The sequence below is a fragment of the Capricornis sumatraensis genome, chromosome 9, assembly GCF_032405125.1.
Source record: "Capricornis sumatraensis isolate serow.1 chromosome 9, serow.2, whole genome shotgun sequence".
Taxonomy (NCBI): Eukaryota; Metazoa; Chordata; class Mammalia; order Artiodactyla; family Bovidae; genus Capricornis; species Capricornis sumatraensis.
Genome location: NC_091077.1, coordinates 80888229 through 80915364, shown reverse-complemented (window position 1 = coordinate 80915364; position 27136 = coordinate 80888229). Strand labels below are relative to the sequence as shown.

The window sequence follows — 27136 nt, the reverse complement described above, 5'->3', positions numbered from 1 at the left end:
TTGGGCACAAATAATGTACATTAGATCCATAGTTAAAACATTTTCTCAGAACTGTAAGCCTGGTATAGTACTATCTGAACATATATTTCTTGATAGGCCTTATTTATTTCTTTGGTCAAGATTTGCCCCTTACTAAAAGCCCAAAGTATATGAGTGATGATTAGTATTAGTCGAGCTGAGAATGCCAATCAATCATTCTTCCAGTAAATTATAAGAGAATCCTTTGTGAGTGATTTTTGAGAAAATGTATATATTCAGACTCTACAGAACGTATTGTGACATTTAAAATTTTACATTTATAAGATTGGCATGGTGTTGCTGCTGCTGCTGCTGCTGAGTCTCTTCTGTCGTGTCCGACTCTGTGCGACCACATAGACGGCAGCCCACCAGGCTCCTCCGTCCCTGGGATTCTCCAGACAAGAATACTGGAGTGGGTTGCCATTTCCTTCTCTAATGCATGAAAGTGAAAGTGAAGTCACTCAGTCGTATCCAACTCTTTGTGACCCCGTGGACTGCAGCCTACCAGGCTCCTCCATCCATGGGAGTTTCTAGGCAAGAGTACTGGAGTGGGCTGCCATTGGCATGGTGTTGGGAGGCAAATTTCTTTTGTAAAGTCACTTTTTATAAAAATAATTGAATTATACATCTGCTGGTTTTTCTATTCTTCAGTAGCCTGTTCAATAGTTACCATGGAGCCATAATATTTTACTAAATTTAGTGAAGAGGGTAAATGTAAATGACACTTGTTCTAAGAAAATTAAGGTCTTTGTAATAAAGACCAGCAGTTTTATCTTGGAACATATATGAAGAATTCTGCTAATAAAAAGTTTTATCCCTTAGACTTCAAAGACCTGTTACTATAAATGTAACAAACCTGAAAAGTACTAAAGCTCTTAAAAGTTAAGGTTTAAAACATTGAGAAAGTGTTCACACATCTTGTGGTAGGAGACATTTTCAAATTTCACCTAAAAATTGACTTCTATATCAATATAATAACTCAAACTGTATAGCAGTTTGGCTTAAAGACTTGATTGGTTGAGGTATATAATAATCTCCTGGATCGGAAGAATCAATATAGTGAAAATGAGTATACTACCTAAAGCAATCTGTAGATTCAATGCAATCCCTATCAAGCTATCAATGGTGTTTTTCACAAAACTAGAACAAATAATTTCACAGTTTGTATGGAAATACAAAAAACCTCAAACAGCCAAAGCAATCTTGAGAAGGAAGAATGGAACTGGAGGAATCAACCTGCCTGACTGCAGGCTCTACTACAAAGCCACAGTCATCAAGACAGTATGGTACTGGCACAAAGACAGAAATATAGATCAATGGAACAAAATAGCCCAGAGATAAATCCACGCATCTATGGACACCTTATCTTTGACAAAGGAGGCAAGAATATGTGATGGAGAAAAGATAATCTCTTTAACAAGTGGTGCTGGGAAAACTGGTCAACTACTTGTAAAAGAATGAAACGAACACTTTCTAACATCATACACAAAAATAAATTCAAAATGGATTAAAGATCTAACTGTAAGACCAGAAACTACAAAACTCCTAGAGGAAAACATAGGCAAAACACTCTCCGACATAAATCACAGCAGGATCCTTTATGACTCACCTCCCGGAATATTGGAAATAAAGGCAAAAATAAACAAATGGGACCTAATTAAAATTAAAAGCTTTTGCACAACAAAGGAAACTATAAGCAAGGTGAAAAGACAGCCTTCAGAATGGGAGAAAATAATAGCAAATGAAGCAACTGACAATCTCAAAAATATACAAGCAACTCCTGCAGCTCAGTTCCAGAAAAATAAATGACCCAATGAAAAAATGGGCCAAAGAACTAAATAGACATTTCTCCAAAGAAGACATACAGATGGCTAACAAACACATGAAAAGATGCTCAGCATCACTCATTATAAGAGAAATGCAAATCAAAACCACAGTGAGGCACCATTTCATGCCAGTCAGAATGGCTGCTCTCCAAAAGTCTATAAACAATAAATGCTAGAGAGAGGGTGTGGAGAAAAGGGAACCCTCTTACACTGTTGATGGGAATGCAAACTAGTACAGCCACTGTGGAGAACAGTGTGGAGATTCCTTAAAAAACTGGAAATAGAACTTCCATATGACCCAGCAACCCCACTGCTGGGCATACACACTGAGACATGTGTACCCCAGTGTTCATCGCAGGAAGCAACCTAGATGTCCATCAGCAGACGAATGGATAAGAAAGCTGTGGTACATATACACAATGCAATATTACTCAGCCATTAAAAAGAATGCATTTGAATCAGTTCTAATGAGGTGGATGAAACTGGAGCCTATTATACAGAGTGAAGTAAGCCAGAAGGAAAAACACCAATACAGTATACTAATGCATATATATGGAATTTAGAAAGATGGTAATGATAACCCTGTATGCAAGACAGCAAAAGAGACACAGATGTATCGAACAGTCTTTTGGACTCTGTGGAAGAGGGCAAGGGTGGGTTGGTTTGGGAGAATGGCATTGAAACATGTATATTATCATATGGGAACTGAATTGCCAGTCCAGGTTCGATGCATGATACAGGGTGCTCGGGGCTGGTGTACTGGGATGACCCAGAGGGCTAGGATGGGGAGGGAGGTGGGAGGGGGTTCAGGATGGGGAACACATGTACACCTGTGGCAGATTCATGTCAGTGTATGGCAAAACCAATACAATAGTGTAAAGTAATTAGCCTCCAATTAAAATAAATAAATTTAAAAAATATTATCATTATACAGGATAGGTTAGTGATGATGAATACAAGCTTTGAAATCAGAACTGAATTTAAAGTGATTTTGGTACATAGTTTGTACCAAACTGAATTTGGACAAACTGAATAGCATATTTGTGCCATAGCTTCTTATCTGTAAAGTGGGAAACATAATCCTATTCATGGCTAGCATAATGATTAAGTGAGATCATGTGATTAAATGAGATCATATAAAGCACTTGGTACATGCAAGGCCTAACAACCAGTATGTGCTCAATAAATGGTAGCCATCGTGCTTGTTTTTAATAAGATCAGCTGGGTTTATACTTAAGCATTCTCTTTAAAAACTATTAAAGGCAAAAGGAAAGTAAGTGAATTTCGTTTGTCTACCAAGAACGGAATGGACTTTAGATTCTAGGAGCATAGGTTCTTTGCCATAGCATGTCATAGCATGACGAAGAAATTAAAAATAAAATACTCTGTTTTCTTACAGATCAGTTTTTCTCTTCCTGTCTCTTCTGAAACACTTTTTGTGGTGTCACATTAAAGATTTTGCATTAACACCATTTTCCCTCTTAGTTTGGTGTATGTTGCTTTTTTGCATTATACAAGAATTACTCTAATGTTTGTACCAGCTGCCCTGCTGTGCCCCTGAAAACACAAAATGTGTTTTATTCATTTTTATATTTCCCAGAATACATCACAACTAATACACACTCAACAAGTATCATAAATGAATCCCCTGAACCTCAGTTATTTCGTATACTATGCCTGAGAGAGCTACTTGTTTCTTTATCAACTTAATCAGAATAAACTATGTGGTTATGTTTTCAGACTTCATTCACAAACCTAATTCTTTCTGTGACTATCATTATTATTATTACTACTACTAATTACTTCTATTACTACTCCTTGAAATATTTTTATACTTTAGTCAAGTGGTTATAGAATGATTGTAAATTTCAGTGCATTGTAGTAAAAATTTGTTTCTTTCTTAAGTGTGGCTAGGATTGCCAGATAAAATAAAGGATGCCCAGGCAGAGTGACATTAGCGTAATGGTAGCATAAGGCAACCCTCATTTTTGTGCCCTCAATTTCAATAACAAAAGTCTGACATCCATCCATTAACTCAGTGGCATCATCAACTTGATGGACATGAGTTTGAGCAAACTCTGGGAGATGGTAACGGACAGGGAAGCCTGTCATGTCCATCGGGTTGCACAAAGTTGGATGCAACTAAACATTAACAGAAGTAACTCTGTGGAATTGTGGAATCCAGCAACCTCGCCAACCAGTGCATGGGGTAATAGGTAATCAATTTGGGTACCAGCTGTGGAACATACAGGAGACTGTGAACCAATTCTGGACACTCTTGGCTGCAGTCTTGGAGCACCTGCAGAACAGAGATGAGAGAGCCTTTGTGAAAGTCCAGGTTTCCAAAACCCTATTAGAGACAGGGGAGAAAAAAGAGTGGCTGCAGTGAAGTGGGTAAGAGGAATAGCTCCTCTCTGCCAGCATCATTCCTCCTCCAAGGAGGCACAGTTTAGGGCTACACCAGACAGGTGATAGCTGTGTGGAGTACTGCCAGAGAGACACATTCCTCTCTCACAACATCCAGAGCATTAAAGAGGGAGCTTCCTGGCTAGGGGAGGAAGCAGAATAGGAGAGCAGCGTAATGCTCCCAAAGGGCATTAGCTGGATAAACCTGCTGACTGTGCTCTGGACTCCATTAGAATGTTCACCCACCAGCCAAAGGGAAAACTTCACCCGTGGATCCCCTCAACTGACCGGTGGACATCCCCAGTGTGTGCATGCGAAACCCACACCTCTCCCTAATCTGTCGCTGGCTCCCTGGGTGGCCCCCAGGGCTGCTGTGAGAGCAAGCTCTGGTAAGCAAGGAGCTCACTCAGACAGTAGACCAGGCTCTGTGGGCAATGGAGAAATAATAAACTTGAGCTGAGGTGCCACCTTCAGAAAAACAGAGGGCTATTAGCATCTGGCCTGGTACACTGTAGAATCTGAAGCAGACCAGCTTAAGAATTCAACCACCGGAGGGAGCAACAAGCGTGGAGCATTTGTGTCCATAGATCAAAGAATACCTTGGAATCTCTATCAGGACTGATACAAGGTATTTTTACTCTAAAGAGAGTTAATAAAAATTGGAGAAGGTGACTGCTATTTTAAATGCAAACAACAGTGGAAAACTTAAAGGAACATGAAAAATCAAAATCATGACATCACCAAAAGATCCCAGTAATCTTCTAATAAGCAGATCCAAAGACACGGATATTTGCAATTCACCTGATAAAGAATTTCAAAATGGCAGTTTTAGGAAAAACTCAGTGAACCATTCTTCTTATCAAACAGACTTTGTCTTTTCAGGTGTGCATTTTCAACATAAACTTGGCCATGTATATTCCTGGCAGTACCACTCTTTGCTCTTTAGTTCACAGCTTCCTTTTTATAGCAATTGTTTCAAATATCTCCTTTCCAAATGTTCTCAGTTTCAGCTTCTCTCAGTAACAGCTGATAACTTCAAGTCCTTTTTGACAGATGACCAAGACCATCTGGAATGAACTTCATGATATACTGCTTTCACCTCGATTAATATTTATTTTCTTTACCAATAGATGATTATAATCTTGTCCTTGCTTTCTGTTTCAGAAGAAAGGTCCTTCTTTCCTTTCTCAACTATGCTCTCAATTTCATTTCTTTGTCTCTTAGAAGTCCTGCTTTCAATTTATCATTTTCTTATATGCTTTCCCTATCTAAATAAAAGCTCCACTTGACTGTCTTATTCCTTTTAACTACCTAATGATTTCTATAGTCTTTCTTAGCTAAGATTTTAAGATCCATAGCTACTACCTGTATTTCCTAGCAACTTTGTTTTCACACCTTATGCTATAGCTTTCACACTAAACCTCACTGTAATTATATTTCTTTGCCTTGTTAATTCTTATTTACTTCAAGAGTAAGCTCCAGAATAATAATTTACAAGAAGCCTTCTTTAAACTCCCCAGATGAACTCTTCATGAATTTCTCTTTTTTTTTAGTGTGTCTAGTTCCCACTTTATAGTACATTTGTTCCTTTAGAGCTGTAATCATATCTTATTTGTATTTACCTGTATTTACAGGTTAATATATAAGCTCATAATTAGTTTTTTTAACTGACCTGAAAGTCAGCATCTTTTCCTTTCCTAAAACTTCTTGATCAGTGTGTCATTCAGCATTTTTAATATTCCAAATAATTACCTCTTCTGCCTTCTAAACCTTTCTTGTTTATTCCCTCCAGATTCTTTTTTTCAGAGCCTGTATTTGCCAATGTTTGCTCGGCACCATAAAATTACCACTATATGTATTAACATAGCTTTCAGTGAGCATGTCTTTTAACATTTTCTGTGCTCTTGGGCACAGGAGATTTAGTGATTTAAATAGGTAGCCCTCCTCTCCTGAAAACTTCATTGACTCAAACGAGAGAAGAACATTCAAATGATCATGTGTTATATGTTACAGTATGCCAGGTAATCGACTTTCTCCCATATGACATGAGGTACCTTCATTCATTCATTTTCAAGTTTTCATGTGAAGATTTGATATGAGCACATATGTGCTTATAAAAAGGTAATTATTGGCAGCATTAAATGTGGGCCGGAGAGAAACAGGAAAAAAACAGGGGCTGTTGTAACAATCTTTCATAAAACACAAGGGAGGACTTGATTTTGACAATGGCCGTGGGACAAGGATGGGAAAACATCCAAGATATTTATCTAACTTTCATCTTTCATCCATGTTTCAGTTGTGTATTTTCCCCTTGGACTCTCAAATACCTCTACATGTATATCAGCTCAAACTAGAAACAAATAACAATAGAAACAATAGCTAATATTTAATGATCCTTATATGCCAGCAAATTTGGAAAATTCAGCATTTGAACTGGAAAAGGTCAGTTTTCATTCCAATCCAAAGAAAGGCAATGCCAAAGAATGCTCAAACTACCGCACAATTGCACTCATCTCACATGCTAGTAAAGTAATGCTCAAAATTCTCCAAGCCAGGCTTCAGCAATACGTGAACTGTGAACTTCCAATGTTTAAGCTGGTTTTAGAAAAGGCACAGAAACCAGAGATCAAATTGCCAACATCCACTGGATCATGGAAAAAGCAAGAGAGTTTCAAAAAACCATCTATTTCTGCTTTATTGACTATGCCAAAGCCTTTGACTGTGTGGATCACAATAAACTGTGGAAAATTCTGAAAGAGATGGGAATACCAGACCACCTGACCTGCCTCTTGAGAAACCTGTATGCAGGTCAGGAAGCAACAGTTAGAACTGGACATGGAACAACAGACTGGTTCCAAATAGGAAAAGGAGTACGTCAAGGCTGTGTATTGTCACCCTGCTTATTTAACTTATATGCAGAGAACATCATGAGAAACGCTGGGCTGGAAGAAGCACAAGCTGGAATCAAGATTGCCGGGAGGAATATCAGTAACCTCAGATATGCAGATGACACCACCCTTATGGCAGAAAGTGAAGAGGAGCTAAAAAGCCTCTTGATGAAAGTGAAAGAGGAGAGTGAAAAAGTTGCCTTAAAGCTCAATCAATATTCAGAAAACTAAGATCATGGCATCCGGCCCCATCACCTCATGGCGAATAGATGGGGAAACAGTGGAAACAGTGGCTGACTTTATTTTTCTGGGCTCCAAAATCACTGCAGATGGTGACTGCAGCCATGAAATTAAAAGATGCTTACTCCTTGGAAGGAAAGTTATGAGCAACCTAGATAGCATATTCAAAAGCAGAGACATTACTTTGCCAACAAAGGTCCATCTAGTCAAGGCTATGGTTTTTCCAGTGGTCATGTATGGATGTGAGAGTTGGACTGTAAAGAAAGCAGAGCACCGAAGAATTGATGCTTTCTAACTGTGGTGTTGGAGAAGACTCTTGAGAGTCCCTTGGACTGCCAGGAGATCCAACCAGTCCATCCTAAAGGAGATCAGTCCTGGGTGTTATGTGGAAGGACTGATGTTGAAGCTGAAACTCCAATACTTTGGCCACCTGATGTGAAGGGCTGACTCATTTGAAAAGACTCTGATGCTGGGAGGGATTGGGGGCAGGAGGAGAAGGGGACGACAGAGAATGAGATGGCTGGATGGCATCACTGACTCAATGGACGTGAATCTCAGTGAACTCTGGGAGTTGGTGATGGACAGGGAGGCCTGGCGTGCTGCGGTTCATGGGGTCGCAAAGAGTCGGACACGACTGAGCGACTGAACTGAACTGAATGATCCTTTACTTTGTGTCAGTTATTCTAATTGCTTTATTTGAATTCACTCATTATTTCTCCAACAACTTTACATGACAGATACGTTTCTTATGCACATTTTCTGAAGGAGGAACCATTGCACTGAGAGTTTCAGCAGCTGACCAGTATCACACAAGATCCCTGTTCTTCTGGTTTTTTGTTTGTTGGTTTTTAAGCACAGTACTATACTGTCTGAACCCTGGAGGGGGGATGGCAGTCCACTCCAGTATTCTTGCCTGGAGAAGGGCATGGCAGTCCACTCCAGTATTCTTGCCTGGAGAATCCCATGGACAGAGGAGCCTGGCAGGGGTGGCAAACAGTCGGACACGACTGAAGTGACTTAGCAGCAGCAGCATACTGTCTGAAACCTGCATTGTTTCTCTCCTGCCTTCTCTTCTGTGTCCATTCCTTTGTATCACCCTGTCTGCCATCCATTTTTTCAAACTGAAAACCTGGATCTTTTAAAATGCTGGTGTCTGCTTTCGGTTTTTACTCGTTTTTCTTTCCTCTTTTTACTGCCAGAAAAATGTCACTATCATCATGTTACTGAGTTGCTTCATATCTTTGAGACATATAATATCTATCAACTCACTCAATCAAATACACTGTGGTATAGTTCTCAGCATTCTTGATATATTTTCCAGAATTCCCAGCAACTGGTCCTATCTCATGTATACAACTCTTTGTTCCCCCAATGACCAAGCAAGGACATTTCCTGTCTTCTGTAGTTCCTTTGTATTTCATTGCTTTCTTAGTTTTTTTGTTTTTATTCTGGTCTGAATTTTTATTTATTTTTATTCGTTTCTATAAGGAATACTCTTCTTCAAGATTCAGCTTAACCATGATTATCTTCTGTGAAGTTAATCCCAATGTTTGGTTGTTTTTGTCTTAATGTAGGTTCCTGTAACACTTATAATAAGCTGTTTTCTGAATTACCTGTGCCTTTGGTGAGGTGATCCCTGGGTTGGGACGATCCCCTGGAGAAGGGAAAGGCTACCTACCCACTCCAGTATTCTGGTCTGGAGAATTCCATGGACTGTATAGTCCATGGGGTTGCAAAGAGTCAGACATGACTGAGTGACTTTCACTTTCACTTTGGTGAGGCACTGGTCTCCTGGGCATTGCAGAAAGGACGGAGACTTCTCTGGGATCGCCTTATCAGAGCAGCATCAGGGGGTTAGTGTGTGTGGGATAGGTTGCCATGCCTCAACTTGGGCATGAATACCCATGGTTTCTCACAAAGAACGTGAGATGGTTTCATACCCATGGTTTCATACAAAGAACGTGTAATATTTTTAACAAGGCAGTAAAATACACTACAGTTTACAATAACTTTTCCCCCAATCTGAATGGTGTTTGTTTCCTTCTGAGATCTCTTTTTTTAACTTTCCACTTCAGTGCAGTTTTGGGGGCTAGAATACACACAGTATAGTTGGTTTCACCCCATAGCTGTGTTTTTACCATTACGTATCATACTTGATTATATGCAGTACCTTACACAATCAAATAATCATTCTTTCTTTTCTACAATAAACTTAAGAATAGAATCTTACATCCTGCTCCACTCAACTACATCTGGCAAGTGTCAAGTCTAAAATAGAAACATAATAAATATGTTTGTAAATTTCAAATGGGGGCTCCCTATATTACTGTACCGTGATAAATCTAAAACAGCTAATGTTTCTATAGCCCTTCTCATCAGCTGCTGCTGCTAAGTCGCTTCAGTCGTGCCCAACTCTGTGCGACCCTGTAGACGGCAGCCTACTAGGCTCCTCTGTCTCTGGGATTCTCCAGGCAAGAATACTGGAGTGGGTTGCCATTTCTCATCAGCTAATGTGTACATTTAAGCTGTAAACTTTCTCTAAGTACTGTTTTAACTATCTAAGTTTTAAAATGTAGGACTTTTGTAGTTCTGATCTAAATAGTTTTCCATTGTGGTTGTACATATTTAGAAATATGTATTTTCAGTTTCTAAAAGTATATAATCCTGGATAATTTTTAAAAATTTTAATTTTATTGCTTTGTGTTCAAAGAATATAATCCATATTATATATATTCTTGGCTTTTCTGTGCCTCTTTGTGGCCTAGTTTGTGATCAGTTTTTTATGAATATTCTAAGTGTTTGAAAAAAGTGTACATTTTCTGTTTGTGGGTTCAGGGTCTTAGAAGTGTCCATTAAATCGAGCTTGTTAATGGTGGTCAAATCTAAATTTTAATTTGTTTGAATATATCAGTTCCTGAGAAGACTCAGTCTCTCACTGTGATGATGGATTTGTAATTTTGTTACCCGATTTGTTTTGCTGTGTATATTTTAAAGATGTACTGCTAGATGCATTAGGATCTATATAATTTGCTTGTAAATCATTCCTTTTATTCTTAAGACCCTCTTTATCTACTGATGCTTTTTGCCTTAAATTTTATTTTTAGACGAAATATCTAGTTTTATCTAGTTGAGTAATCACCAATAGTGATTTCACAAAGAAATAAATGGCTATTTTATGTATCCATTTTCAAAATGGTGTTTAAAGTGGAGTTAACTTAATGGTTATATGTGATTGGCAACCATATATTAGAACTTGATCCTGAAAATGAATTATGTGGTCATCTTACAGTAGTCAAATTACTATTCAGATGAAATGATACTAAAAATAAGTTGACATTTCCCATGTAATGGCACCACTGATTCATGTTCATCACCTGCAGTGAATGCTAACATGAAGACTGTGTAATTTATTTCACTTTAGTGTCCTTTAAAACTGTCCAAGCCTGTTTAGAAAATAGCAAAGCATGTACCAGCCACATTGACTTCTGTCAACTTGTCTTCCAGGAACTTGATATGCTTGCTTGACATAAAATAACATGGGCTAGTTTAGATTTAAGATATTAATTCTATAAGTGACATAATACTTATTTTAGCCAGAACAAAACATGCCATCATAATAGCATGGATTCTGTTCAGCTGTTTTTTTACTGACCACACACCAGGCATGACTAAACACTGTGTAAACAAAAAGAGGAAAACACCTTTGACCTTTTAGGGCTAAGTATTTTCAAACTGGACAGAGAAAATCTCAATGCAACATGGTTGGTACTACAAGAGAATTTATGCAAGAGTTACGTAAACCATAAATTCTTATTCATCATTTGTTAATGAAGGTATATATCGTTATAAGTACATACTTAAGGTAGCAATCAATTGTTTTCTCTATAAGAAAATGGAAAAGAAGGACTTAAATGAAAAGAAGTGTGTTTAAAATTCACTATCAATAAGATTGTTAAAGTAGGTAGGGTGTATGGAATTTCCTCTCTGGAAACATTCTGTAAGAGCCCAGTTATTAGTCAATAAACGTTCTCGCTGCATGTCTTACATGTTCTGAACTGAGCTGATGCTTCTCCCCCTCCCGTCATACTTTGCCTCCAAACCTGGTGCACACCGAGTGCTGCCCATCCTACTGCATCCTCACGCTGCTTGCGCCCGATATCTGGGTCATCCGTGACATGTCCCTCTTCCTTACTCCCATTTCGTTGTCCTTCACCAGTCTTGGCAATTCTTAAATTTTGAAACATTTTGAATCTATTCACATTTCTTCTCTACTACTGCCCAAAGACCTCAGCCCACCACAGTGCTACTTCAGAAGGAATCTTCTCTTGCTCCCTCTGTTTCATTTTCTCAAGGGAGCTATCAGAGTTACCTATGTAAAACAACCAATCTGATGATCATATGTGTCTATCAAAACCCTTTGTCAGCTTCTTCTTGGCCTTATGATAAAGTTAAATTCATCTCTCATACCACACTTTGGAATCACTTAATTAGCCACGCTGACCTTCCTTCCTATTTCTTATACTCTGCCACTCTCTTGCCCATGCTAGGGCCTTTACTTTTCAATTCGTTTAGTTTGTAATAATTTAACTCTGTTGCCTCATTTTGCCCCTTTATCACCAACACTTTCTTCAGTTATCTGCTTAAGTTTTACTTCTAGGGGACAGTCTGTAATCCTCTAAAGTACATCTCCTTTTTTTTTTTTCTAGCATTTATCACTTTGACAAATAAATATATAGTTGTTTACCTCTCTAAATCATAAGCTCCTGGGAACAGGAATAAGGTCTACTCATGGTGGTGGTTTAGTCACTAAGTCGTGTCTGACTCTTGCAACCCCGTGGACTGTAGCCTGCCAGACTCCTCTATCCATGGGATTCTCCAGACAAGTATACAGGAGTGGGTGGCCATTTGCTTCACCAGGGGATCTTCCCAAGCCAGGAATCAAACCTAGGTCCTGCACTGCAGGCAGATTCTTTACCAACTGAGCTATAAGGGAAGCCCAAGGTCTACTTGATATAGCATCAAACATGTAGTGGGCACAAATATTTGTTGGATAGAAAATGCACTAATCAGTGAAAATTATGAGGACAAAAAATTGGTTTAAAAATATAAGTAAATCTGAAGCATCTCAATCATGTCATCACTTTAAAAATTTCAAATTTTTGCGATTGAATTCAAAGCCTTTTTCTGTGGAAAGACTGTCATATGAAAATTTTTTTAGAATCAAAATTTTACCCTTATTAACCATTATTTACAAAACACTGGCTCAAATGAATTTTGCCTTCTTCCAGTTAATAAAAGCAAATTAACTGTTTAAGGATAAATATTCCTTATCTTGGAAATATCCAAAAGAATGTGTCTGAAGGCAGATAGTTTCCTAGAAGGAATTACAGATGGTTTGAGGGATGTTGGCATACTCTAGGGCCCACTACCACTGTGTAATGTAAGATTTTGTGCATTTGTTTTTTTGTTATTGTTGTTAAAAAGTCACACTAGTTCTTTGTGTTGAACATATACTTAACTATCCTTCTCTATATATTTTAAATAACTCAATGCCGTACATATTTTATATCAGTGACCATCAGTGATTACTATTATTACTATTACGTTGCAGTTGAAGGTTAGAGAAAAAGAATGGCAGGTCAAGTTTGGCCAAAATGTTATCCTAATCACTGCCTCATGAGATTTACTTTCTTTAAAGCAGATCTTTAGCATGATTTTCTTTACCTTTCTCTGATCTAATAGAGAGTTCCAGTTATTTACTGAATTTCTCATTTTTAGTCTATTATTATAGGCATTACTTTTCAGATCTTTGATAAGGCATTTTTTATATTATCTCTCCACCAAAACATTACACAGATATAAAAGCTCCCTTTGCAGGTATCCCTTAATTTGTATATTTATATGTATTAACACATGATAACATTTTGTTTTGTCTGTGGCAGCAATTAAATTCCTCCAAACCTAGTGGCAGAATTAGTTTAAGCCAAGTTAGACTTTATGTTAGTAAACAAAGATTTGGAAAACTGGTTCAGTGACTTAGCCCCTGTTTGTAGTTTGGAGGCCATAGAAACAAATATTTTCATTTATTATCATTATTTTTATTTTCTGACTTTTATAATCCATCTGTTATGCTACTTTTAACAAAACAGTAATTACCATCTTTTAAAAGTAAACAATAGTATTTCTGTTCAAGTTATTTTCAAGTTCTCTTTTTATTCATTATAACTTTTGGAGAAATGAGATAAATGTTGAAGCTTAGAAATTAACCTTTGCATAGAAATCATCCCAAAATGTTGTGAAATAATATAAATTTTTTCACACCTATTAAAATTTCTTCTTAAGCATATTTGGGAGACACCCCGCATCTTGATGAAAGTGAAAGAGGAGAGTGAAAAAGTTGGCTTAAAGGTCAACATTCAGAAAATGAAGATCATGGCATCTGGTCCCATCACTTCATGGGAAATAGATGGGGAAACAGTAGAAACAGTGTCAGACTTTATTTTGGGGGGCTCCAAAATCACTGCAGATGGTGACTGCAGCCATGAAATTAAAAGACACTTACTCCTTGGAAGAAAAGTTATGACCAACCTAGATAGTATATTCAAAAGCAGAGACATTACACTTCGCCGACTAAGGACTAAGGACTAAGGTCCGCCTAGTCAAGGCTACGGTTTTTCCTGTGGTCATGTATGGATGTGAGAGTTGGACTGTGAAGAAGGCTGAGCACCGATGCGTTTGAACTGTGGTGTTGGAGAAGACTCTTGAGAGTCCCTTGGACTGCAAGGAGATCCAACCAGTCCATTCTGAAGGAGATCAACCCTGGGATTTCTTTGGAAGGAATGATGCTAAAGCTGAAACTCCAGTACTTTGGCCACCTCAGGCGAAGAGTTGACTCATTGGAAAAGACTCTGATGCTGGGGAAGATTGGGGGCCAGAGGAGAAGGGGACGACCAAGGATGAGATGGCTGGATGGCATCTCTAAGTGAACTCTGGGAGATGGTGATGGACAGGGAGGCCTGGCATGCTGCGATTCATGGGGTTGCAAAGAGTTGGACACAACTGAGCGACTGAACTGAATTGAACTGAAGCATATTTGAACTATTTGTTCTGTATAAAATTTAAGAACTTTAAAAAATTTGTCATATTAGATATACATTGTTTCAGGTCCATGCTAAAAATGCTGTTAAAGGAAAAAACTCAAAAATACTGACTTTAAATTTCTTCCTACAAAAGCTGTAAATTACAAAGGAGAAAAAGATATTTCACAGAAGTTGTGCATTTTACATAAACATTTTAACTGACTCTTATGGAATATGACTTCTTAAAAGATGAGTATAGGGTGGTTATCTTCCTCCTGGAAAAATTAAATGCACAGAGATGACAGAGATTCTTGCTATTGATACAGAGCTATACTTCCATGACTGTAATTTGTTCTGTGACAAAGTTTTTTTTAAAAAAACAAAAACAAAAACTTCTTAAATAGATATTCTGCAGTCATGTGTGCATGACTTGAAAGAAAGTGTGCCTTGGATTCTAAGAGAAGCTACTGTAAGATGAGAGAGGAAGCAATTGAGAGAGGGTATATAGCAGATCATTGAGAGGGAGTCAAGACGGGTTAGTAGCTCTGCCATGGAGATCTTAGAGACTCATAGCAGGAAACAGAGGTATGTGCAAATGGTCATCCTTAGGATGCTAGAGAATGAGTAATGGGAATATTCAGCAGGTGGGAAAAGCTGTTCATGGAGAGGGGGAAGAGGATGGCAAGAAACAAGGAGTACATGTCTAAACAAGTTAACTCTTGGTGCCAAGGGAATCCAACTGCAAAGACTGACGACTCAACCGTGGCAGAAGTCCAGTGGCAGAACATACTTTCTTAGAATGAATATGAGGAACGAACTCAATATAATGTTTTCTTATTGTCTCTAAGGCATTGAGATGCTAGTAGATGGGACCTGGTACTGAAAGCTCGGCAAATCAAAGTAAGGAAAGGGCTTTTTCCTGGTATAAGGATGGAAGCTGGATCCTAGTTTCTTTGAATCAGTGTACAGGGTCAGGGACCACTAGCAAAGTTGATATGATGCTGAATCCTAAATGATGGTTTCAGGTGTCTTTGTATTTTCCTGTCAGTGGAACTAGCTTGGCTGGACTCTCAGTGGGATTGGGGATCCTTCAATTAATAGTTAAGGAGCTGTGTCTCTGTGGCTAAGAAGGTGGAGTTAATAGTCCTGGCAGGTGATTATAACCGGAGAAAAGACGCTTCCTGTGCCATTCTTCTCACTGTGCTTCCTGACTCTTAAGTGTGGAAGAGAAAAGCCTGAGATATGATTCAAAGCCACTAAAAGATTTGTGAGACCAAGAATACCACAAAACTAAACGTTCAGTTGGGAGATTGGAAAGACAATTCATTTAATCAAAATTACAGTATTTGCAAATAAGCACTATGCATCAGAGCAAATCCCATAACCTCTAAGAACCCAGAGAGTTCCCTCATTTCTAGGTGCCTCATGGTAAACGTTTTTAAAAGTGAAATAGTAATTTTGGAGGAAGGGTGTTATTAGTTTTCTATTTATGACTTAACAAATTGCCACAGATTTAGCAGCTTTCAAGTTTATTATCTCACAGTTCTCTAGGTCAGAAGTCAGGGTTGACTGGGCTGTTTAGGTCTCACAAGGCTGAAATCAAGGTCTGGGTCTGCTGGGTTCTTATTAGGAGGCTCTGAGAAGAATCAACTTTCACACTTATGTAGGTTGTTGGTAAAATTCAGTTCCTTGTGGTTGTAGGAGTCAGCCAGAGACTGCTTTCAGGTTCTAGAAACCACAATGTTCACAGGCTCCAAGGATTACCCATGGGTATTTTAGTGGAGCTAGTCTGTCTACCATAGAGGAAAGCAATTTTTTGCCAAGGGATGACTTTGATTGTCCAATTTCTCTTACCATAAGAATAGTTAAAATACCTAGACCCCAAACTGGTAGAAACCTAGGGATTTTTATACTGAATCAATAATGTAGAAAAAAGACAAAGGCTTCCAGCTTTGAAGTCAAAAAGGAAAAAGTAGGGCAACGATTAGAATCAATAACGGTTAAAAACCTAACACTTTTTCCTTGCTTTTCCTTTAAACTATGGTATTTTGAAATACCGCTTCAGGTTATTTTAGTAAGCGTTTGACTAAAATGTCCCCATTTTGTTTCATTTTTAAACAGAAAATTTTATATGCTATTTGAGTTTTCATCACAACTCATAATTTCAAGCAGTATCATCATACTAGGTTCAAAATTCTTTGTGATCAAAATGAATCTGTGCAACTTAGATCAGCTCCAGGCACATAGTAGGTACCTAATATTTGGGTTGCATGTACGGATGCGAAGATATCACCTGGAACTAAATTGTCTCAAAGCAGATTCTTTATGTCCACTCTTTCTTTTTTTTCCTTTATAAAGTTATTGAAAATATGGAAGTAGAGAATAGTTCATGTGGTGGTGCAGTTCAAGTAGAGTTCCCTCAATTTATCTTGGGAAGTACAGTCTTACCACATGTTTAAGCTGAATTATTTTACATTACTGCAGCCTAACTTCATTAGCTTATTTCAGGTTTTCATATTTTTTCTACGTTATTTTGAAAATTTCAAACATAAAGGGAGAGTTTAGAAATAATACAGTGAGTACTCAATACCACTCACCCAACTAAATCTCCCAATTTTTCAGCCATTTTTCTTATAATCTACCTTCTCTGATTAAAGTTGAATAGAGAATTTAAGGAAGCTGATTTCTGAACTATGAAATATGATGGTTTCTGCTATTTTGAAAATTAACAACTAAATCAAAGTCTGCCTGCTAAAGTATTCTTTAGGAATGAAATCATCACTGTGTTTATCAGAGTCCTTTTGCATTTCTCTTGCACTTAAAACATATTTTAGCATCACTCGCTGCTTCCCTTCTATTGCCTATCATATTTCCCATGCTTCTTGCCTTTCGTGTGAAAAAGGTAGCATTTTGTAGAAATTACCAGCCAAATCAAAGCACTTTTTTTCTTCCACATGGCAAACATTAGCTGTAATGTTTAGATCAATTCTTTTACATTCTGTGTTTCTGAGTACTCAGGAACTACTTTTGATTTTGTTTTTAATGTTATTTCTGGGTCTTGCCCTCTTTTGGAAGCCTAAAGGGTTTGAGTATTATACCCGGGATAATTAAGTTTTGTGAAAACTACCTATAAAATATTTTTAAAACAAGTAGTCAATTATACTGGTTCTCTAGACTCTTTAGGAGGGACTGAGTGGAGTGGAGTAGGGTAGAAAGCACGTGACACTAAAAATGAAAGTGAAGACAGAGCAAACTAATGCCTGGCAATAATGAAAGTGATTTTTAGATTGTTTCTGGGATCTAACTTTCCAAAACAGAAAAACTGGTTCATCACAGTCTGAAAATTAAGTGTTTCATATGTTGTTGAAATAAGAGGTCCTTTTTAAATTAGAAATGTCTGCATTTTATTTAAACTTAAAATTAGGGATTAGGTTTGTCTTAAGTTATTAATAGCATTTGGTCTTGTTTTTATAGCTATTGACAAAACTGGCAGTGTGTATTTTTAACCTATAGTAATTTTTATTTATATTACAAACAGAAACATGAAATTTCAGAAAGTGTGTGAACAGTTTATCAGTTATAACATTCTAACACTTAATTTTTAGTATCTACTGTCTTTGATAGATAATTGTTTACCATTTTCATAATTATAATCATACACCCAATTCTGTATTTGGAATGTTTTAAATAGCACTACATCATAAATAAGACCTTCCCTGATGGCTCAAATGGTAAAGAATCAGGAGACCCAGTTTGATCTCCAGGCCAGGAAGATTCCCTGGAGAAGGAAATGGCAACCCACTCCAGTACTCTTACCTGGAGAATTCCATGGACAGAGGAGCCTGGTGTTCTACAGTCCATGGGTCTCAAAGAATCGGACACGACTGAGTGACTAACACTTCCTTTTTCGTATCATAAATAAACTCCTTTTTCCCAAATAATTCCATTTGTAACTATGATTTTTGATGGTTGAAACATGTTCTGTCACTTACTTGTACTGCAACTTATAGACATATTATTATTAAATTTGACTATTTCTTACTATAAATATATGACAGTGAACATGTTTAATGCACACTGTTTTTCTCATACTTCAAAATTTATACTGGATAGTATCTGAAAAGAAAGATCACTTAATCAACATTTATTACTTTTTATAGCACATGGTGGTACGCATGCGAAGTGCTTTCTACAAGTGTACTGGCCAGTTTTCCATGCCACTGTTGTTGTTCAGTTGCTAAGTCATGTCCGAATCTTTTGTGACCCCATGAACTGTTGCCCATCAGGCTTCTCTGTCCATGGGATTTCCCAGGCAAGAATACTGGAGTGGATTGTCATTTCCTCCTCCAGGGGATCTTCCTGACCCTGGGATCGAACGCACATCTCCTGCATTGGCAGGCAGATTCTTTATCACTGAGCCATCAGGGATGCCCTTCCATGGCACTATTAACTTGTTAAAATCCTGTCCTAGCAAGATTCCTAAGCATATTTCCAAAGTTATCAAAAATATCGTAACTATATACTTATATGCCAAAAACATTTGCAAGGTTTGCCAGGTCTTTCCTTTACATCTATTAACTGAAAAAAATTTCCCCTCAACTTTTGTAATTAGAAAAAAATAACCCAGATACAATCATTGAAAAGGTTCACATCTCACTAGACAAGAAATTTAGAGATCACTACCTATGGAATTGAAACACTGGTAGTTATAAATATCAAGAAAACATCCATCATATCTTTAGAAGAGAAAAACAGTTTACATCCCAAGGAACAAAAATCAGATGGCCTCAGACTTCTCAGCAACATTAATACCAGACAACAGTGGTACAGTGATATCTGTAGTTTTGATGTGAGTTAAAAAAGACATTTGCACATATAAGGATTTGGAAAATGGTATTCATACATCCTCTAGCCAACTAAGAAATGTATGCAAATTGCAACTCATATGAGGAGCACAGTTATGTTATTTTAAGCTGAAAGGGAAAAAACTAGACAAAATTGGAGGGTTTTTTTTATGCCGAAAGTATAAAACTGATTATAAAACTGAATGTAGAGGTAAAAATTATTACTGAAAGAAGACGTGATTAAGACAAAAATTTATACCTAAAACTCTAGGTGTTTATAATAAGGGTTAAGAAATAGAGAGGGTGATATAGAATAAGACAAAGCCACCTTCATTTTTCATAAAGAAAGGTAAACAGTATTGTTTGTGTTAACGTTAATACCTTTAAAGCTTAAGATGGAGAAAAGTTTCTTCTTTCTAGCTTTAAAGGACATCTCATTAGATGCATATTAGAGGCCTTTTCTGCTGACAAGTGGAACAGTTAAACAAAATACAGCGTAAAGTTTTAAAATAAATGGATGGGAGGTGATTTGATATATGAGCACACAAAAAGCTGACCTTGAAATATTAATTTTAGGACAAATAGATTCAAAGCAGTGATTATTAAACATGAAAAAGAAAAGTTAAATGGACAAGCAGCAGTTGTAGGGTATTATATATATATTTGAAAGAGCAAGAGGACAAAAATTAGGAACAATATAAAGGTATTTGGCAAATGGATAAAAATGTAGACCAAGAAAACAGATATTTTATTAAGTATTCCTGGAATATTATGAAAATTGATCCTTGATTAGGCCATATAAAAATTATTCAAAAGTTCCTAAATATAGAAGTTGTGTATCTTTCGTGCATGCTAAGTCACTTCACTTATGTCTGACTCAGTGTGACCCTATGGACTGCAGCTCACCAGGGTCCTCTGTCCATGGGGATTCTCCAGGCGGGAATACTGGAGAGGGTTGCCATGCCCTCCTCCAGGGATCTTCCTGACTCAGGGACAGAACCTGCATCTCTTATATCTCTTGCATTAGCAGGCAGGTTCTTTACCACTGGCACCACCTGGGGAGCTCATGGTATGTCTTACCTGGGCACAATTGGGAAACTAGAAACTAAAAATGAAAATAAAACCTCCATCCATTTGTAAATTAAAGTATATCTTTGGTTACATGTACAAAGTTTGATATTAGTGTTCTCATTTTTTTCTAAATCATCTAATCAGTATAATTTTGGTTTCCAGTTATATCCAGTAACTCTTTGGAAAATTAAAATTGTATTTATTGGATGATCTAGGGAAAAAGCCATGAATACCACCATCAGAGCTTGCAGATGCAATCAAGGATAAATTCAGAGCCAAATTTACAGTTTCATATTATTTATCTTTTTAAAAAAGAGAAAATTTTTACTAATTTATTAAAAAGTTTGAAAATAAAACCTTTTTTAAACAAAGGAAAGTAGAAAGAAATTTTAAAGAATAAAATATATTAAATAGGAAAAAAAGGTGAATTAATAGAACAATTCCTGGCAAAGATAATGATGACAATGATGAGAACACTAATTCAATTTAGGAGAAAGCAAGTCAGCCTCTGTTAAGGACCAACGGTTCAGGAAGGCAGGCCAGAGCAGGTAGGCAGGCTGTGCTCCCGAGTCATCCAGAGACTAAGGCTAGCGAGTCCTCCACCATTGTTCAGGTCATTGGTCTTACAGGCATGACAGAAATTGGATCTGCAAAGGCAATGGCAACCCACTCCAGTACTCTTGCCTGGAGAATCCCAGGGATGGTGGAGCCTGGTAGGAGGCCGTCTATGGGGTCGCACAGAGCCAGACACGACTGAAGTGACTTAGCAGCAGCAGCAGCTGCAGGAGGAGGCATCCAGAAAATGATGTGTACCCCTTCTGCTCACATTAGTAAGAGCTTAATTCTTGGTGAGAGCAACGGATTCTGAGCAGCATCACGCAGCTGGGTTGTGGTCCCTGGCTGCTGTTCTCTGGACAGATGGTGGTGGTCTACCTGCAGGCTCTCACAGCTGCTACAGAGGACCTTTGTAAAACATGTGAGAGTAGTGTGTATATGAATAAACAAAAAGTCCCAAAGAAATGAAGTTTTTTGGGAAAAGGATAAATGAACAGAATTGAAGTAAATAAGGTAAAAATTATAAAAAATAATAAGGACCATAATTACTTCCAAAATTGCCTTTGTATTCAGGCAGTTTTATCACTGCATATTTTTTAACTTCACAAAGTAGATAAACACCATATTATGTAAATTTCTTCAGAGCATTGCAAAAGAGTTTGCCATCCACTCCATTTTAAGGAAGCAGAATAATCCTAATGCTTAAATTTGAAAATATAATCTAGCAAGGAATTTTCTAAATCTGTCTCATTTAGAAAATAGATATGAAGATCCTAAATAAAATATTTTAGCTAATAAAATTATTAGTCTATTAAAAGGATCATCCATAATGATCAAGCATGGCTTATCTCAAATACAATGATGGTTTAAGAAAACTGTCAATATATAGTACTTATATCATGCTTCCCAAAAGAAAAACTAAATAATACCAATCAAATATGAAAAAGCAATGTATCTCTTATTATTCCTGATCTTTGAAAATTGTTTAAAAAATACTAGGCATAGAAATATTTCTTAGTATGGTAAAGAACATGTCTTCAACCAATAGCCAAAGTATTTAACTATGCTCTGCATTAAAATTATGAAGACAGAAAAACTACTACAGAGCCATGCTTAACCATGGTTTTGATTTCTGCAATTTTTGTTTTTCACAGACAACTAGGATCTGAAAAAAATTAAAGATTCAGAAATAAGCAGTTCATAAGTTTTAAAATGTACAGTATTGTGAGTAGTGTAATGAAGTCTCACCCTGTCCTGCATCATCCTGCCTAGGACATGAATCATCCCTTTGTCCAGCTTAACCCACCCATTGATCAGTCAGCAGCTGTCTGGGTTATCAAATCCACTCTCATGGTATCACAGAGCTTGTGTTCCATGTGACCCTTACTTTGCTTATTAATAGTCCAAAGCACAACAGTAGTGATGTGGGCAATTCAGATACACCAGAAGAAGTTGGAAAAGGCTTCCTTTAAGTGAAAAGTTGAAAGTTCTAGACTTAATAAGGAAAGAAAAGCAATCGTATGCTGAGGTTGCTAAGATCTTTGCTAAGAACAAGTCTTCTATGAAATTGTGACAAAGGAAAAAAGACATCTCTGCTGGTTTTCACACCTCAGACTGCAAACGTTATGGCCACAGAGCATGATGAGCACTTGGTTAACGTAGAAAAGGCATAATAACACTTGTGGCTGGGAGACATGAACAAGACTTCAGCGAGAGATCCTCTGAACCAGGTGATATCAAGCCATTTTCTGCCAGTAAGGGATGGTTACACAGATGCAGAAATAGGTTTAGATCAAATGATATAAAAATTACGAAAGAGCTGCATCTGTTGATGAAAAAGCCACTGCCAGAAGTGAGGAAGGAAAGGAGAGAGACCACATTCATAGAACTTTCATCACAGTATCTTGTTATAATCATATTATTTTTAGTTATTGTTCATCTCTTACTGTGCCTAATTTATAAATTAAACTTTATCATAATTATATATGTATAGGAAAAAACATATAGAGGGTTCAGTACTATCTGCAGTTTCAGGCATCCAGTAAAGGTCTTGGAATCTATTCCCCATAGATAAGGGAGTCTACTGAATCAACATTTTAAATGTTTCTCAAAACAACACTTGTATCTGCCTTAAAAATAGCACAAATGTCTTAAGAGTAAATACCAATAATTCTCTGCCAGGTCTCTTCCTACTCATTTCTTCCTATTTCCAATAAGTGTATCACTATTTTAGTTTCTGTTATTACCTTCACAATTTTACATATGCTTTAAAGATCATTTTCCTTTTCTACCAAACGTAGATTTTATGTCTTGATTCCCAGTGTATTCCTAGGCAGGTGTACCAACCTTAGTAACTAAAACTGTTAGTTACTTAATGTGTATTTTATAATTGACTGCATCCTAGTTTTAATTTTAAGCAAAATTTTATTTTATGCCTGTTGTTTTGAAACTTTCTTACAAAAGTATATACAACTTTTTTTTTCTACCAGAGGCTACTAGTGATAATAACTAAGGTTAAAATAAGAACTCTTCTAGCTTTTGTTTTAGATTGTTAAAAAAAGGAAAATATAAAATAACAGCATACCTCACTGTTCTTTACATTTAGAAATAGGGAATTAGAGAATGAAAATAGTATTAAAATTCAGTTATATAATAGCATTGAAGAGAAAATGGGAAATGGTGCTAGACACATATACAAGGGAAAAGTAAATAACATGAGGAAGGAGCATAGGTTGACTTGTGCCTTGTTACAAGGCAGAAAGATATGAAAACACAAAGTCGAAGAAAGGAGACTTAAATATATAGCAACATGAAGACTCATTTTGTGGTGACTCTTTAAAGTTCATTGTAATATTTTCCTTGGGAAAGCAAATAATTGTTCCATAATTTATTTCATTTGAAAATATCAAATTTAATATATTTATAAAAAGTAAGTAAAGATAGTGTTTAGGAAAATATTTTTTAAATTAAAATTTTTACTTTCAAAAAAAGCATTGAAATTCAAGTCACGTGGCAAAGTTAATTTAAGAGCAGTTAGAAAATACAAATCTGAAAGTATATATTAAAATCATATAAATTAAACCAGTAAAAAGAAAAATGTTTTTAATGGTAATTAATATTTTTACATTTGCTCCAAAAATATTCACTTAATTAGAAGAAATATTTTAAAACCATATTATTTATGTCTTTCTTTTTCACAGGAGAGAGAACATAAAAAGTCAACCCTAAATAATTGTGGATATATTATATATAAAGGATTTTCCATGGTATTCTAATGGGAATTCACACAAATCCAGTGAAGCTAATGCTTTGTAGTAGCTCTTAGTATAATTAAATTATTTGTTCTCCTTTTGTAATTCAGTCACAACCCACCGCCTCCCCCCCCAGAATAATACATACTTTATGAGTTAGAACCAACAAAAAGTCATGAGATAAATTTGTCTCATGAGTTGGAAGTAAACTTGAAACAAGTCTCAGAAATTCAGCCAAGAAATGCGGTATTTCGCCCTTCTACATAAAGCTTTAATCCCTAAAACCTGATTCTTCCGTGGCTTACAGTTTCAAAGCATGTTTTAATATTATTTATATTGCTACTGTATATAAATGAGCAATTTAGGTAGTTTGAAAAATACACTGTTTTCCAGTGCTTGGAGTAACATTTAATGTGTCTTTTTAGTGTTTATTTTCAGACTAGTATTTGTTATTGATTACCGTGGTGTACCAAATGGTCCTCTAAGCATGAGTCCACACAGTACAACAAAGGGAGCAATTATCCCTCGTCAGTAAATCCCAGAAGAATGGAGGGATAATTCAGCTCACAACTGTGATCCACAAAGTGAAGTGTGGACTGAAATGCTCTACACTAGTGCTTTGTTCTGGGTAAATAAACTTGATAATTACTAGTATTCCGTTCACTTCGATTTATGTCCTTAGGCCAAGTCTAGAAGTTGCTATTACACCAGAAAACTAAAGCATCATGCTCTATACTAGAATGTGGCTACAAAACTATTTTCAAGACCTCTCTATTGTTATGGCCACAATATGATTATTATGAAAGAAAAATTTTCTAATAATTCTCATGACACTGTGAAGGAATAGGTGCAAAATATAAGTATGGAAGACATCTTTAAAATGTAGGAAGTTGATCTCAACTACAGCATATTTAAATCAGTCACCATAATTTGATCCATTTGTTTGGTTGATTCATTCATTTCTGACTATCCTATTTAAAATTATAATTCCTACTCTCTTAACTGGGAACTCTCTTTATTTCTTGTTTTTTTTTTTCTCCATAGCACTAATTGTGTTTTTCCCCCCTCACTAGAATGTTAATTCCAAAAAGGCAAGGATTTTTTTTCTCTATTGCATCAGCTATTATGTTGTAGAGCTTGATAAGAGTGTCTTGGCAAGATATATTTTGATTGAATTTATTAAATAATTTTGAAGTCATAAAATTAAAATTAAAAAGGTATTTCAGATTTAACTTGCTTAAATCTTCATCTATATCATTTGTTTCATTTTTAAATAATAGCTGAAAAAAGCCCTTACAAAACATATACAGTGAAGAACTTTGAATAAAAAACTAGTATATTTTATACCTTTTAACAATGTGATCCGCCCCCCTGACCCCCAGAAAAGAGAAAAAAAAAAAGGAGCCAATGACAACCTAACATCTTTACTTGTTAAGTTTTAGTTTTGATACAAACAAATATTTCTCCCTTTAGATAGGCAAAAGCTTTTTTAATATACTTACAGTCCTATGCTATGCTCAGTCATGTCCAGTTCTTTGCAACACCGTAGACTGTGGCCCACCAGATTACTCTGTCCATGGGATTTCCCAGGCAAAAATACCGGAGTGGGTTGCCATTTCCTCCTCCAGGGGCTCTTCCCAACCCAGGGATCGAACCTGTGTCTCCTGTGGCTCCTGCATTGGCAGGCAGATTCTGTATACCACTGAGCCACCTAAGCCCCAGTATACTTGCTAAAGAATTACAAGAGAAATAGCATATTTGTACAGCACTAAGCAGTTGCAGCAATTCACTAAATTCTGTTTTTTTTCTTGTAAACCTGCTCAACGTAGTAGCGTGCGTTTCTATAAAAGCAAAGGTGAGTGTGGTTTATAAACTTGTCTCTTTTAAGTAAGTTTTTTCTTACAGGAAAAGGTTACTGTTCTACAATTAATTAGAACAATAGTGACACCCTCTGTCTAACTTTTAGTACTAAGAGCAACTTCCCCATTATAGTAATTGACTGTCAAAAGATGTAGATCAACTCTTTCTTCCTAGATCTGCCTGTAACCATATATATTTAACTAAAAGAAGATAAATGTTTGGTAAAGTTTTCTCTTACTCTAATATTATATATGGAAATTTATACAAGTTTAGTTAAAATGAGAAAGCAATTTGCCTTTAATTTTTTTAAAAAACATGAGTGTTGATATAAAATGCAAATTACAACAATATGTGACAAATGGTAGGTATTGATGTACACTGAAATTGCATGTTTTTGTTTAAAATGGGATAGATTGATGTTTAATCTTAATATCTAAGAAATACTATTTCTCCTTTAATACTTACGTGTTTTATCAGAACTTTAGAATTTTGATGTTCATAGGGAAACACTTTAGATAACCAAGTTTAAATCTAGGTTTCCTCAGGAAAGACCAAAATCATTGGCCTTGATTGATAATAACTTCCAGTACTATAGAATAAACATACTTTAGTATCTTATCAGTTTATATACTGGGAAATACATGCTGCAAATATACTGAGATATTACATCTTCTCATGGAATTTAATGCATGAATGAATAAACTGATGGGAGAAAAGTATAACAAATACACTAGATCTTGGATTTGAGTTACTTTCATAACAGAACTGTTGGATTACACTAGATCTTGGATTTGAGTTACTTTCATAACAGAACTGTTGGATTCATACTGATCTGTCTTTTACATATTTCTGATCCCTTCTTGACTGTTCCTAGGATTTGTAATGTATCTAAACAGACTGAGGGATGAAATCCATGGTTGTAAAATAGTTGTATGTATTACTGCTCTATGTAAGAATTAAATCTAAAACCTTGACTCAATTATGAAGAGCCTATCCCAAAGTTTTTCATATTACTATTTCATGAAGCTGTAGGATTCCATGAAATAATTTGCAAGTAAAGTAGACTTTGAATTTTTCAATCTGATTTTTTAATAATCT

General features: G+C 36.4%; 1 protein-coding gene across 22 annotated transcripts in view; it reads left to right on the top strand.

Annotated features, from left to right (window-relative positions):
• SSBP2 (single stranded DNA binding protein 2) overlaps positions 1–27136 on the top strand; it is a 305690-nt gene that overhangs the window by 188550 nt on the left and 90004 nt on the right. The window lies entirely within an intron of this gene.